The following is an 11980-nucleotide window of genomic DNA, read 5'->3' as shown; positions in this document are numbered from 1 at the left end:
AGCATACAGCTCTTTTCGAGGACCTACCTTAGGCAGCTACAACTGCCTGAAGTTCCAGCTCCAGTGGACCCAAAGGCCTCTTCCGCCACCACAGGCAACGGCACACACACACACACACACACACACACACACACACACACACGCATACATAATTAAAAATACAAATAAATCTTAAAAAAAAAAAAAAAGGGTGTCAGTGGTCTCCAACAAGTCAGACTCCAGGGCCAAGCTTACACTGAAGACAGAAATTACTGTCGGCTGAGCAAGGCCATTAATCAGGTGCTCAGGGCTGCTGGCGAGACGGCAGAGCACCATTTTTTCCTCCAATGGCATTGGTCATTTGGTATGCATTCTTAGAAAGTAGTCTTTTCTCGAAAACTGCTAACTGGTCACAGATGTGACAGGAAATGAAAGTAGGTTCTGCCATTACAGAAACAAAACCTATTGCTGGGCATTCATGTGCAGTGGCTCATTTTAAGATGATGGCCTTCTCTCCGCTCTGCTTTGGTAGAAAGGAATTGCCAAAAGGCAAGCTATGTTTTAGAGTCTGAAGAAACAGGTGTGGCCATTCTCAGTATTCTCTAGAAGTTCACAGTGCCCCCGCCCCTTCTTTTTCTCGCACTTACACAAAAAGCTTCTCTGTGGTTTTTTTTTTTCTTTTTTTTTTCTCTGTGGTTTTTAAGGAACTACTTAACTCGGTACTTCCAGTAAGAGAACAATTTCATCTTTTTTTTTTCTTTTCTGAAGTTGAAGTAAAACATTTGCACAACCTTGACGCCATGCTCTGTGCTGTGAGAATTCTTAGTAAGGCAATTACTTCTCTGGAGAGAACTGATAATGACTGCTGTTCTCTGAAGTAATTCTCATTTATTTCTAGGAATAAGTAAAAGAAAATATGCAGGCTTACCATTGCAATAAGGAATCAGTCCTCATTTCTATAAGGCATTCTATTTTCCATCATATTGAATTCTGAAAGTTCCTTATCACCCTTTAATCGGGAGTTTTGAAAAATTAATTCTTCAATTGGACATGGCTTTCTAAGATGTCCAATCTTGGAAACTGATAAACTCCAAGGTGTTTAATAAAGATCTTCTCTCCTACAACACATTAAATATTTGTAAGCATTGGCATTCTGCATGTATCATTAGCAATGTACGATGTAACGTTTCATCTTGCACTGTCTGCGGAGTTCAACCCATTATGCCCAGGGTGCAGTCAGAGGCTGATGTGAGAAGAATCAGGCTGCCCAGGGGAAATGAGAGAGAGGGTTGCAGTCCTTTGATTTCCTCCCAACTCTGTGGAGCTTTGATTCCTAGTTTAAATTTGTAAGATTTATTATAATTCCTCCTGCAATAAAAACACGCTCATTTTTCAAGGAGTAATCCCCTAATTAAGAACGGAGGAAGAGAGTCCTGGGAAACAATGAAATGTAGCACTTTAAGAGCTTTCAGAGAATTATCAGTGTAAACAACTGGTTATTCTGGGTGAGCGATGAATCTTCGCATGTTCTGGCAAGACACAAGAGAGAAAGTGTCCCCTACAGTTACCTTCCTTTGTCAGAGACGAAGACAGAGATTAGGACCTGCCCTGACATACAGACACCCGATCCATTCTGAGTCAGTTAGGAAAACCTTAGGCAGAATTTGGCTGTGCACTGAAACTGTGATGGGCCCCAGATGTGATCCTTGGACTGCTGAGGTCAGCAGTGTGCTGTAGCTAAGGTCACTTTTCATTTTCTAGTGATAACTGAAGATACCCTGAGTGGGTCACCCTGAGTGTCCATGGTGACCCTCTCTTGACCTTTGGTTCTGATGTAAGACTTCAAAACAGGAGCACGTTGTTCAGCGTCATTTCACATTGTCCATAGCTCAACTGCGTAGCCTTTTCCTCTGCATTGTGGGGTACACATAGGCTGCTGGCTCACTGTCCTAGGAAACTGATACAGCGCCACAGTTTCCCCTCGAAACTAAGGGTTCACACAGGTTTTCAAAGGTAGCAAGAGAGTTGAAACGAAGCGGTAGAGCAGACTAAAGAGAGACACTGTACGGACTGATGGCAGGCCGCATGGAAGAGGTGTTCCAGGGCACAGATGCTGTTGGCAGCTGCCTCTCATGGAGTCCAAGAAGGAGGAGCTGGTCACTAAGAAGCTTAGTTTGGGTGGTTCTCTATTTAACTGATAGATTGGGTTACATAACCACTTCTCAGCTGGACATTTATCTCTTCCCATGATGCATCTGATTTTAATCACATGCACACCCAACTTCACTTAGGCCTAAGATGGTAAGTACCTAGCCAGACGGTACTAGAGGACACACTTTTACCTTCCTGCCCATTCACCGAGCTCTGCCTTTCTAGGCTTCATGCCTCAATACTTTGGTAATACACTTGAGTAGAAACTAAATTTGATTGTTACCAGGGGGGATTTTCATTTTATCAATATGAGATAGTACCTGCTGCCTGATGCAGATTTGGGGGTAGAGGTAGTTCTAAGGTTGCTAGGTGCCTTGTTTGGAGAGGGATGTCTGTGCATGGTGGGTGCAGATGGAAGAAGTAGGCTGCCAAGTGCATTACCACAGGAGGGGTGTGTGCATAGACCAAAGCAAATGGGAGTCTCAGGGTCCTAAACACCCCCTATGTCTGTCTGCCTCATAAGGGGTGTGTTTTAATGCAGGCCAGGCCCTCACCTCATGGTGAGGTTCAACTATGTGCTTATCATCAGAGCTGACACTCACATTCTTCAATTTTAGGGGTGTTTGCCCTTTTCTCATCCTCCCCATAAAATTTTTTATTTGAGCTTTCAATTTATGAATTTTTTAAAATATATTTTTATCATTATAGGGTGTGTGTGTCTGTCTGTCTGTGCATGCACTAATGCACATGTGGAGGTCAGTTCTCCCTTCTCCTTTTATGTGAGTTCAGGGGATTGAACTCAGGATGACAGGCTTGCTAGTGCTATACACACTGAGCCATGGTTCTCAACCTGTGGGTCATGACCCTCTCTAGGGTCAAATGTGACCTCTTCACAGGGGTTACCGAAGACCTCTGCATATCAGATATTTACACTAGAATTCATAACAGTAGGAAAATTACAGTTATGAAGTAGAAATTAAAATAATTTTATGGTTGGGGTCACTACAGCATGAGGGTCACAGTGTTAGGAAGGGGGAGAACCACTGTTTAAGCCATTTCAGTAACCCGGAACCTTTACCTAAGGCTCAAGTCACTGATAACAACCCAAGTCAATGGTCCTTGCTCATGGTGTACATCACAGTCACAGGAGGAATAAGACTCACAGATTGGTCCTAAGCCTGACCTAATGAACCAGTTACTGAGAAGGAACCTCTTGACTAAGAATTATTGACCTGCCATTGGAATTTGTGCTGAAGGTTCAGTCTGTGACTGGGGCCATGTGATCGATGGGAAGCTGCTAAGTAGTCATTAGGAAGAATTGCAGATGCCTTAATAGATGGCAGAGATGGGGATTTGGGAGGCAGAGGGGACAAGAAGTCCACAGCCTGGGTTCCAGTAGGGTCTCACTAGCTCAGGTGTACCTTGGATACACTGCATCATCAAAGCAGGTCTTGGTGGCTGGACCTCCTGCCTCCACCCCGCAAGCACTGGTATTCCAGGCGTTGTTGTGCACAGACATGCTATCTACCTCTTTCAGGTGCGGTCTCCAATCCTAAAGTCACTCAGACTCAAGTGTGATGGCCAGAGCTCCACCCTTTTACCTTCATATTCCAGGCAGAAGGACGAAGAAGAAGGACGAGAGAGCACCCTGCTGCATGAAGGGTCTTTAGAGAGAACTCACAGCACCATTACTCATCAATTTTTATTTGCATCTCAAATGAGCTGGAGTTTCAAAGGAAGCTACAAAATGAGGTCAATTGCTACCAAAGATATAACCAAGAATTTAAAAAGAGAGGACAATAGATATTGTAGAGGCAACTAGATATCTCTTCTTCCGCTGCAAATTCTCTTTCTTCATTTGAAAATTAAGATGCATTTGGCAGCAAAAAGCAGAATACTAGATAATAAATGGCACAGCACATGTATCCACAAAGTCTAGTGGTTCAAGTTTGGTGAGAGGCTCAAGGATCAGGTATTTTTATGGCTTGTATCTTTGTGTTTGTTTGACGGAGTCTTGTATGGATATTATCAAGGTTCAGTTTGTTATGGTTGCATCAGTTTGTCCAGGACAGGCTCTCCTTGCCTAGGCTGACCCTGAACTCATTTTGCAGTTAAGGTCTTCAACTCCTGGTCCCAATTCCTCCCCTTCTTGAGTGCTTGGGATTAAGGCATGCAGCCCTGTGCCTGGTTCACATGATGCTAGGCATTGAATTCAAGGACTCATGCATGCAAATGCTCTACACTGAGCACAGTCCTGGTTTGGCTCTTAAGTGACACACATTGAAGAACGGAACATCCATCCTCATCCATTGCTCTCACGACATGTCTTGTTTCCAGGAGATGATAAGTGCAGAGTCTGAACTTAAGCATGGCTTTATGTGACCCTAAAACATGGTTCTTTCATCATCAAGTGATCAGGCACCTCACACTGAGACCCACACTGAGGGAAAGTGAAAGGAGGCATATCCATATCAGAGCCAGTGGGAAGAAGCCGTGTGTATGTGTGTGTGTGTGTGTGTGTGTGTGTTAAGTGTTGTGTGTATGTATGTGTGTGTGTATAAGAGTGGTATGTTGTGCATGTGTGTATATGTGTATATGTGTATAAGAGTGGTGTGTGTGCATGTATGTGAGTATTGTCTGTATAAGTGTATATGTGTGTATGTGTGTGTGCATGTGTGTGAGTGTTGTGTGTATGTATGTATGTGTGTGTGCATAAGAGTGGTATGTTGTGCATGTGTGTATATGTGTATATGTGTATAAGAGTAGTGTGTGTGCATGTATGTGAGTATTGTGTGTATAAGTGTATATGTGTGTGTGCATGTGTGTGAGTGTTGTGTGTATATGTGTGTATATATATGTAAGAGTGGTGTGTGTGCATGTATGTGAATATTGTGTGTATACGTGTATATGTGTGTGTATGCATGTGAGTGTGTGTGTGTGTGTGCGCGCGCGCGCGCACGTGGGTGTGTGCAGGAGTGTATGCAAGCATGCTGACAAAGAGCACCATTAAGCAGATGACCATTGCGCTTGGGGAGCTTCTGAACTTGAAACCTCAAGTTAGAATTAAAACGTCGCCTAGCAGTTAGTCCACTAATTGAGTTAATTTAGATGCCAGTCCTGATAAGTCAAATCCCAAAGAAGAAACTTTGATCTGAATTAACTAGTTTAATTGTCTGCGAAGTCCAAATTGACCAAATAATTGCAAGTTAATCCTTGTATTTTATGTTGTGGAAAGGTCCTTGGTCTGACTGGGAATGGGCCATTTGTACACTCACGGTACTCCTTGTAATGGGGGTATGCCTTCCAACAGCATGGGTGGGAAGGTCAGGAGACACTGGGCAATGCATGCAGAGATTGTTGGCTGCCACAGCTAGGCATAGTGACTGGTGTCCAATCTTGGGCTGCTAAACACCTAAGATGCACAGACAACCCCACTCCCAACAGAGAATTATCCAGTTGCAAGCCAAGTGCTGTTGACAGACATTGCTCACAGCAGAACTTAGGGAAGGAAGATCCGGCCACTTCTACTTGTTCAAGACAGTCCAAGCACTTATATGAGGCCCCAGTGTCTTTGGGTCGTCAGAATGAGCAGGGAAGCGGCCCTATTCCATGGGACAGAAATGAGTGGACAGAGTCAAAACACGAAGCTGAGAGACTTTAGGCTCCTTTACCTTTTCTTTTCTGGCCGTGTTCTTAGGAGGTCATTAAGTGGCTTTGGTTTTGAAGTCGCTTTCTCTTGTGGAATTGCTGCACTCTTCATTTTTCCTAAGCACTCAGCATTGGCTTCTCCTACTGTTGCCTAGTGAAATGTCAGGCAGAGGCTCACCACAGCCACAGAGACAGTCCGACTACTCCGTTCATTTTCAATGAGCTTGCTACTTACGCTTCAGGATAACAGAGCAGAAATCAGACAACAGAATTCTTTCTGGGTGGAATGCCCCTAAATTTGGCTCTCAAGTATTAATCACGTAGGCCAAGAACATTAAAAAGTCTTTTGCCCACATGTTTAAGTCTTTGACTGCGTCACTTCTATCAATAGGTTCCCTAACAGAGAATTCTCAACAGAGGAAACTCAAATGGCTGAAAGACATTTAAGGAATTGCTCAACATCCCTAATCATGAGGGAAATGCAAATCAAAACAACTCTGAGATACCACCTTACGCCTGTCAGAATGGCTAAGATCAAAAACACTGAAGACACTTTACGCTGGAGAGGATGTGGAACTCGGGGAACTCTCCTCCACTGCTGGTGGGATTGCAAGCTTGTACAACCACTTTGGAAATCAATATGGCGCTTTCTTAGAAAATTGGGAATCAATCTCCCCCAAGATCCAGCTATACCACTCTTGGGCATATACCCAAGAAATGCTCAATCATACCACAAGAGCACTTGCTCAGCTATGTTTATATCAGCATTGTTTGTAATAGCCAAAACCTGGAAACAACCTAAATGCCCTTCAACTGAAGAATGGCTAAATAAATTGTGGCACATATACACAATGGAATACTACTCAGCAGAGAAAAACAATGACATCATGAGGTTTGCAGGCAAATGGATGGATCTAGAAAAAATCATCCTGAGTGAGGTAACCCAGACTCAGAAAGACAAATAGGGTATGTACTCACTCATAGAAGGATACTAGATGTGGAAAAAGGATGACTGGACTGCTACTCACATCACCAGTGAGGCTACCTATAAAACAGGACCCCAAGAAAGACATGGGGATCACCCAATGACAGAGAAATGGATGAGATCTACATGAACAGCCTGGACATGAGTGGGAGCAATGAATGGCGAGGGTCGAGGGAAAGAGAGCGGGAGATCCCACCTGGATCAAGAACAGAGAGGGAGAACAAGGAATAGGAGACCATGGTAAATGAAGACCACACGAGAAAAGGAAGAAACAAAGTGCTAAAGAGGCCCACAGAAATTCACAAAGATACCCCCACAAAAGACTGCTGGCAATGGCCGAGAGACAGCTGGGACTGACCTACTCTGGTGATGGGATGGCCAAACACCCTAATAGTTGTGCCAGAAACCCCATCCAAGGACTGAGGAATCTGGATGCAGACATCCACGGCTAGGCCCCAAGTGGAGCGCTGGGAGTCTAATTAGCAAGAAAGAGGAGGGTTTATATGAGCAAGAATTGTTGAAACCAAGGTTGGATAAAGCACAGGGACAAATAGCCAAACGAATGGAAACACATGAACCAACTGGATCAGGCCCTCTGAACAGGTGAGACAGTTGATTGGCTTGATCTGTTTGGGAAGCATCTAGGCAGTGGTACCAGGTCCTGGGCTCACTGCATGAGATAGCTGTTTGAAACTTGAGACTTATACAGGGACGCTTGGCTCAATCTGGGAGAAGAGGACTGGACCTGCCTGGACTGAGTCTATTAGGTCGATCTCAGTCCTCAGGGGTGGCCTTGATCTGGAGGTGGTGGGAATGGGGGTGGGCTGGGGGAAAGGGGAGGGGGGCAGGAAGGGGGAGAACAAGGGAATCTGTGGCTGTTATGTAGAATTGAATACTATTGTAAAATAAAAGAAAAAAATAAGTTAAAAAAAAGTAAAAACAAAAAATTTAAAAAAAATACAAAAAAAATTTCTCTTTAATCAATTTTTGTGCCTGAAAATATCCCATTTTCTTTAGAGTGCAGGTCCTTAGATTTTAAAACTTGAGCAACTGAACTTGATTGTAAAATGCCAACTTAAGGCCCCTGACATGAAACATTATGTTCACATCAGTATCTGAAATGGAAAGCCAAGTTGCCACATGAAACATTAACTTATGGCTCCTAGAATCAAGGTAATATCTTTAATTCAATATGTGTGTGTACCTAAGTCATCAAAATATATTAAATTGTTTTAAAATTCTCATCATATGGATTTTGAGCACAGAATTTCATAAATATTCCACTGGTTTTGCAGCTATTGAGTAAGCTAAGCCCCATGGTAGCAATGATTATAGAATTACTCAACTGGACGGTTCCTTTCACAGTTGGACACACCTCGTACAAAGGAAGGTTAAATCTCTCTTTGTAGTCAACAAAGAACTCCAGCATCTGAGCTGTTTTCTCCCAGCAACTCTGTTCACAGGAGTAAGACAACAGTGAAATAAAGTATTATTATGACTACTACACAATTCTAACTAGACCCAAACAAACTAGTCCTTATCATGTAGCAAACTAGTTTCTGTCAGTTCCTGGGAACTCTCAACCAATTCAACTTTTATTCACGTCTTTAGCTTTCCATCATTCTAAAACAGGGCAAAGGAAGCAGTCTACTGAGTTAATTGATTCAGCTCATCAAGTAGAGTAGCAGCTGGATGATGGACACCTGTCACGCCCAGCTCCACTAGCCACCATTGCTCTTGGCCCAGAATCAACAGTTGGAAAACTAAAGGCATGTGATTTGTGACACTACTTGGCAGCTTGGCTTTTTGTGAAAATACAACATATAAGATGGTCTTGTCAAGCTGGCCATTTCGATTGTTGGGGTTCAAGGGGGCTCACTGGTTACACCCTTTCACTGAATCTCCTGAGGTACAGGCTCGGAATTCAAATGGAAATCCTAGATTTACTGTGAGGGAAGGTACACTGGAGCAAGCTGCTGTGCCCAATACCAAGCCAGGTTCCCTGTTCCACTTTCTTGAGTTGCCCTAGACAGATGCATTTCTGAGGGATAAGGCTTGCCATCTGTACTGGCCTGTTTTGTTTTGCTTTGCTTTGTTTCTTTAAAAGTTTTGTTTTTTCCTCTGAGAAACCACCATACTGATTTCCAAAGTGTCTGTACAAGTTTGCACTCCCACCAACAGTGTAGGAGTATTCCCCTTGCTCCACATCCTCTCCAACATAAGCTGTCCTCGGTGTTTTTGATCTTAGCCATTCTGGCAGATATAAGATGGTATCTCAGAGTCATTTTGATTTGCATTTCCCTGGTGACTAGGGATGTTGAGCAATTTCACCAATGTCTCTTGGCAATCTGAGATTATTCTGTTGAGAATTCTCTGTTTAGCTCTGTAGCCCATTTTCTAACTGGATTGTTAGATTTTGATGTCTAGTTTCTTGAGTTCTTTATATATTTTGATTGGGAACAATCTTCCTCAAGACCCAGCTATACCACTCTTGGGCATATACCCAAGGAATATTCAACCATACCACAAGGACACATGTTCAACTATGTTCATAGCAGCATTATTTGTAATAGCCAGAACCTGGAAACAACCTAGATACCCCTCAACTGAAGAATGGATTAAGAAAATGCAGTACATATACATAATAGAGTACTACTCAGCAGAGAAAAACAATGACATCATGAAATTTGCAGGCAAATGGATAGAACTAGAAAATATCTTCCTGAGTGAGGTAACCCAGACTCAGAAGGAGAAACATGGTATGTACTCACTCATAAGTGGATACTAGATGTAAAGCAAAGGATAACCAGATGCAACCCACAGCTCCAGGGAGGCTAGCTAGCAGGGAGGATCCTGGGAAGGACCCACCTTTGCATGGATTGCCCAGCAAAGAAGAAATAGATGAGATCTACATGAGCAAAATGGAGGGCAAGGGATGGGGGTTGAGAACATAGGGGAACGGGAGGTTCGAGTTGGAACAGGGACAGAGTGGGAGAGCAAGGAAAGACATACCATGATAAATGAAGACATCATGGGAATAGGGAGAAACAGAGTGCTAGGGAAGTTCCCAGGAATCCACAAGGATGATCCCACCTTAAACTACTGGCAATAGTCAAAAGGGTGCCTGTGCTGGCCTACTCTGGTGATCAGATGGCTGAATATCCTAACTGTCACCACAGAGCCCTCATCCAGTGACTGATGGAAGTAGATGCAGAGATCCACAGCTGGGCACCAGGCTGAGCTCCAGGAGTTCAATCGATGAGAGAAAGGAGGGATTCTATGAGCAAGGGACATCGAGATCATGATGGGAAAATGTACAGAGACAGCCAGCCAAACTAGTGGAAACTCATGAACTGTGGACCAATAGTTGTGGAGCCCCCATGGTACTGGACCAGGCCCTCTGGATAGGTGAGACAGTCATTTAGCTTGAGCTGTTTAGGGGGGCCCCAGACAGTGGGATCAGGACCCATCCCTGGTGCATGAGCAGGCTTTTTGGAGCCTAGGGCCTATGTTGAGACACTTTGTGCAGCCTTGGTACAGGGAGGAGGGTCTTGGACCTGCCTCAAGTGAATGTACCAGGCTCTGCTGACTTCCCATGGGAGACCTTGCCTTGGAGGAGGTGGGAATGAGGTGGGGGGGGGAGGCTGGAGGGGTGGGAGGAGGTGGGTGAGGAGAATCTGTGTTTGGTATGTAAAATGAATAGAAAAATCTCTTAATAAATAATAAAAGAAAAAAGTTTTTTTCTACTTTATATTTTACACAGTTCCCTCTCCTTTCCCTCCTCCCTCTCACCCCCTACCTTCCTCCCACCCCACCGCCCCCATCCATTCCTCAGAGAGGGTAAGTCCTCCCATGGGGAGTCAACAAAGCATAAGTAAGGTATCCCTCCATAGGGAATGGGCTCCAAAAAACAGTTCATGTACCTGGGATAAATCCTGGTCACACTGTCTGTGGCCCCACAAACTACCCAAGCCACACAACTGTCACCCATATTCAGAGGGCTTAGTTTGGTCCCATGCAGGTTCCCCAGCTGTCAGTCCAGAGTCAGTGAGCTCCACCTAGCTCAGGTCAGCTATCTCTGTGGGTTCCCCCATCATGATCTTTTTTTTTTTTTTGTATGATCATTTATTTGTTAGCCTTAAAGACTTATTTTTGACTGGACTCAGACTTAGAAGTAGAAGCTCTCAGAGAGGACAGCCTACGTCTCTTGGCAATCTGTTCCTGGTGCTTTTCTTTGGCTTCCTTCATTCTCTTGGCCAAAAGTTTAGCATATTCTGCAGCCTCCTCCTTGTTTTTCTTGGCTCGTTGTTTCTTTAGAGCAATACGATGGCGTTTGTGTTGTAGGACACGTGGAGTAACAAGATGCTGAATCTTGGGTGCTTTGGTCCTGGGCTTCTTACGTTCTTTGTTCAACGGCTTTCTGACCACATATCAGCGGACATCATCTTCTTTAGAGAGATTAAAAAGCTTTCGGATTCTGCTAGCTCTTTTAGGTCCCAACCGACGAGGCACAGTAGTATCTGTCAGTCCAGGAATATCCTTCTCTCCTTTTTTTACAATAACCAAGTTAAGAACACTGAGATTGGCATCCACGATGCATCCTCGAACAGACTTGCGCTTCCTCTCTCCCGTTCTCCTTGGTCTATAACAAGAATGCCCTTACTCAACAGCAGGCGCACTCTGCCGTGGGTCAACATGCCTTGCTTCATGGAAAAACCCTGTTTGTCATTCCCGTCACTGATTCCGACCACATAGCCCTTCCACTCCTCACCCAGCGCATCGGCAGCCACTTCCGTGGCCATGCGCTTCTCGTAGAACATACGCAGGCAGCTTGCGCTCATCGTTCACTTCGATGAGTTTCTGACAGCCGGTGGCAGGGAAGATGTTCAGCTTCATCTTGACACGGCCGACCACCTAGGAGGCGCCATGAAAAAGAGCCCCCATCATGATCTTGACCCCTTTGCTCATATAATTTTTCCTCCCTCTCTTCAACCAGATTCCAGACACTTTACCCAATGCTTAGCTGTGGATCTCTGCATCTGCTTCCATCAGTTACTGGATGAAGGTTCTATGATGACAATTAGGGTGGTCATGGATCTGGTTAAAGGGGATGGCCAGGTCAAGGACCCTCTCCACTATTGCTTGGAGTCTTAGCTGGGGTCATCCTTCTGGGTTCCTGAAAATTTCCCTAGTACCTATTTTCTCCCTAACCCCATA

The 11980-nt window shown here is 44.3% G+C and overlaps 1 pseudogene; it reads right to left on the bottom strand.

Moving 5' to 3' along the window:
- Positions 1-10884: 10884 nt before the first annotated feature.
- LOC102907025 (small ribosomal subunit protein eS6 pseudogene) lies at positions 10885-11659 on the bottom strand (annotated as a pseudogene).
- Positions 11660-11980: the final 321 nt, after the last annotated feature.

This window comes from Peromyscus maniculatus, chromosome 1 (assembly GCF_049852395.1).
Source record: "Peromyscus maniculatus bairdii isolate BWxNUB_F1_BW_parent chromosome 1, HU_Pman_BW_mat_3.1, whole genome shotgun sequence".
Classification (NCBI taxonomy): Eukaryota; Metazoa; Chordata; class Mammalia; order Rodentia; family Cricetidae; genus Peromyscus; species Peromyscus maniculatus.
This window is presented reverse-complemented; position numbering and strand designations above follow the sequence as displayed.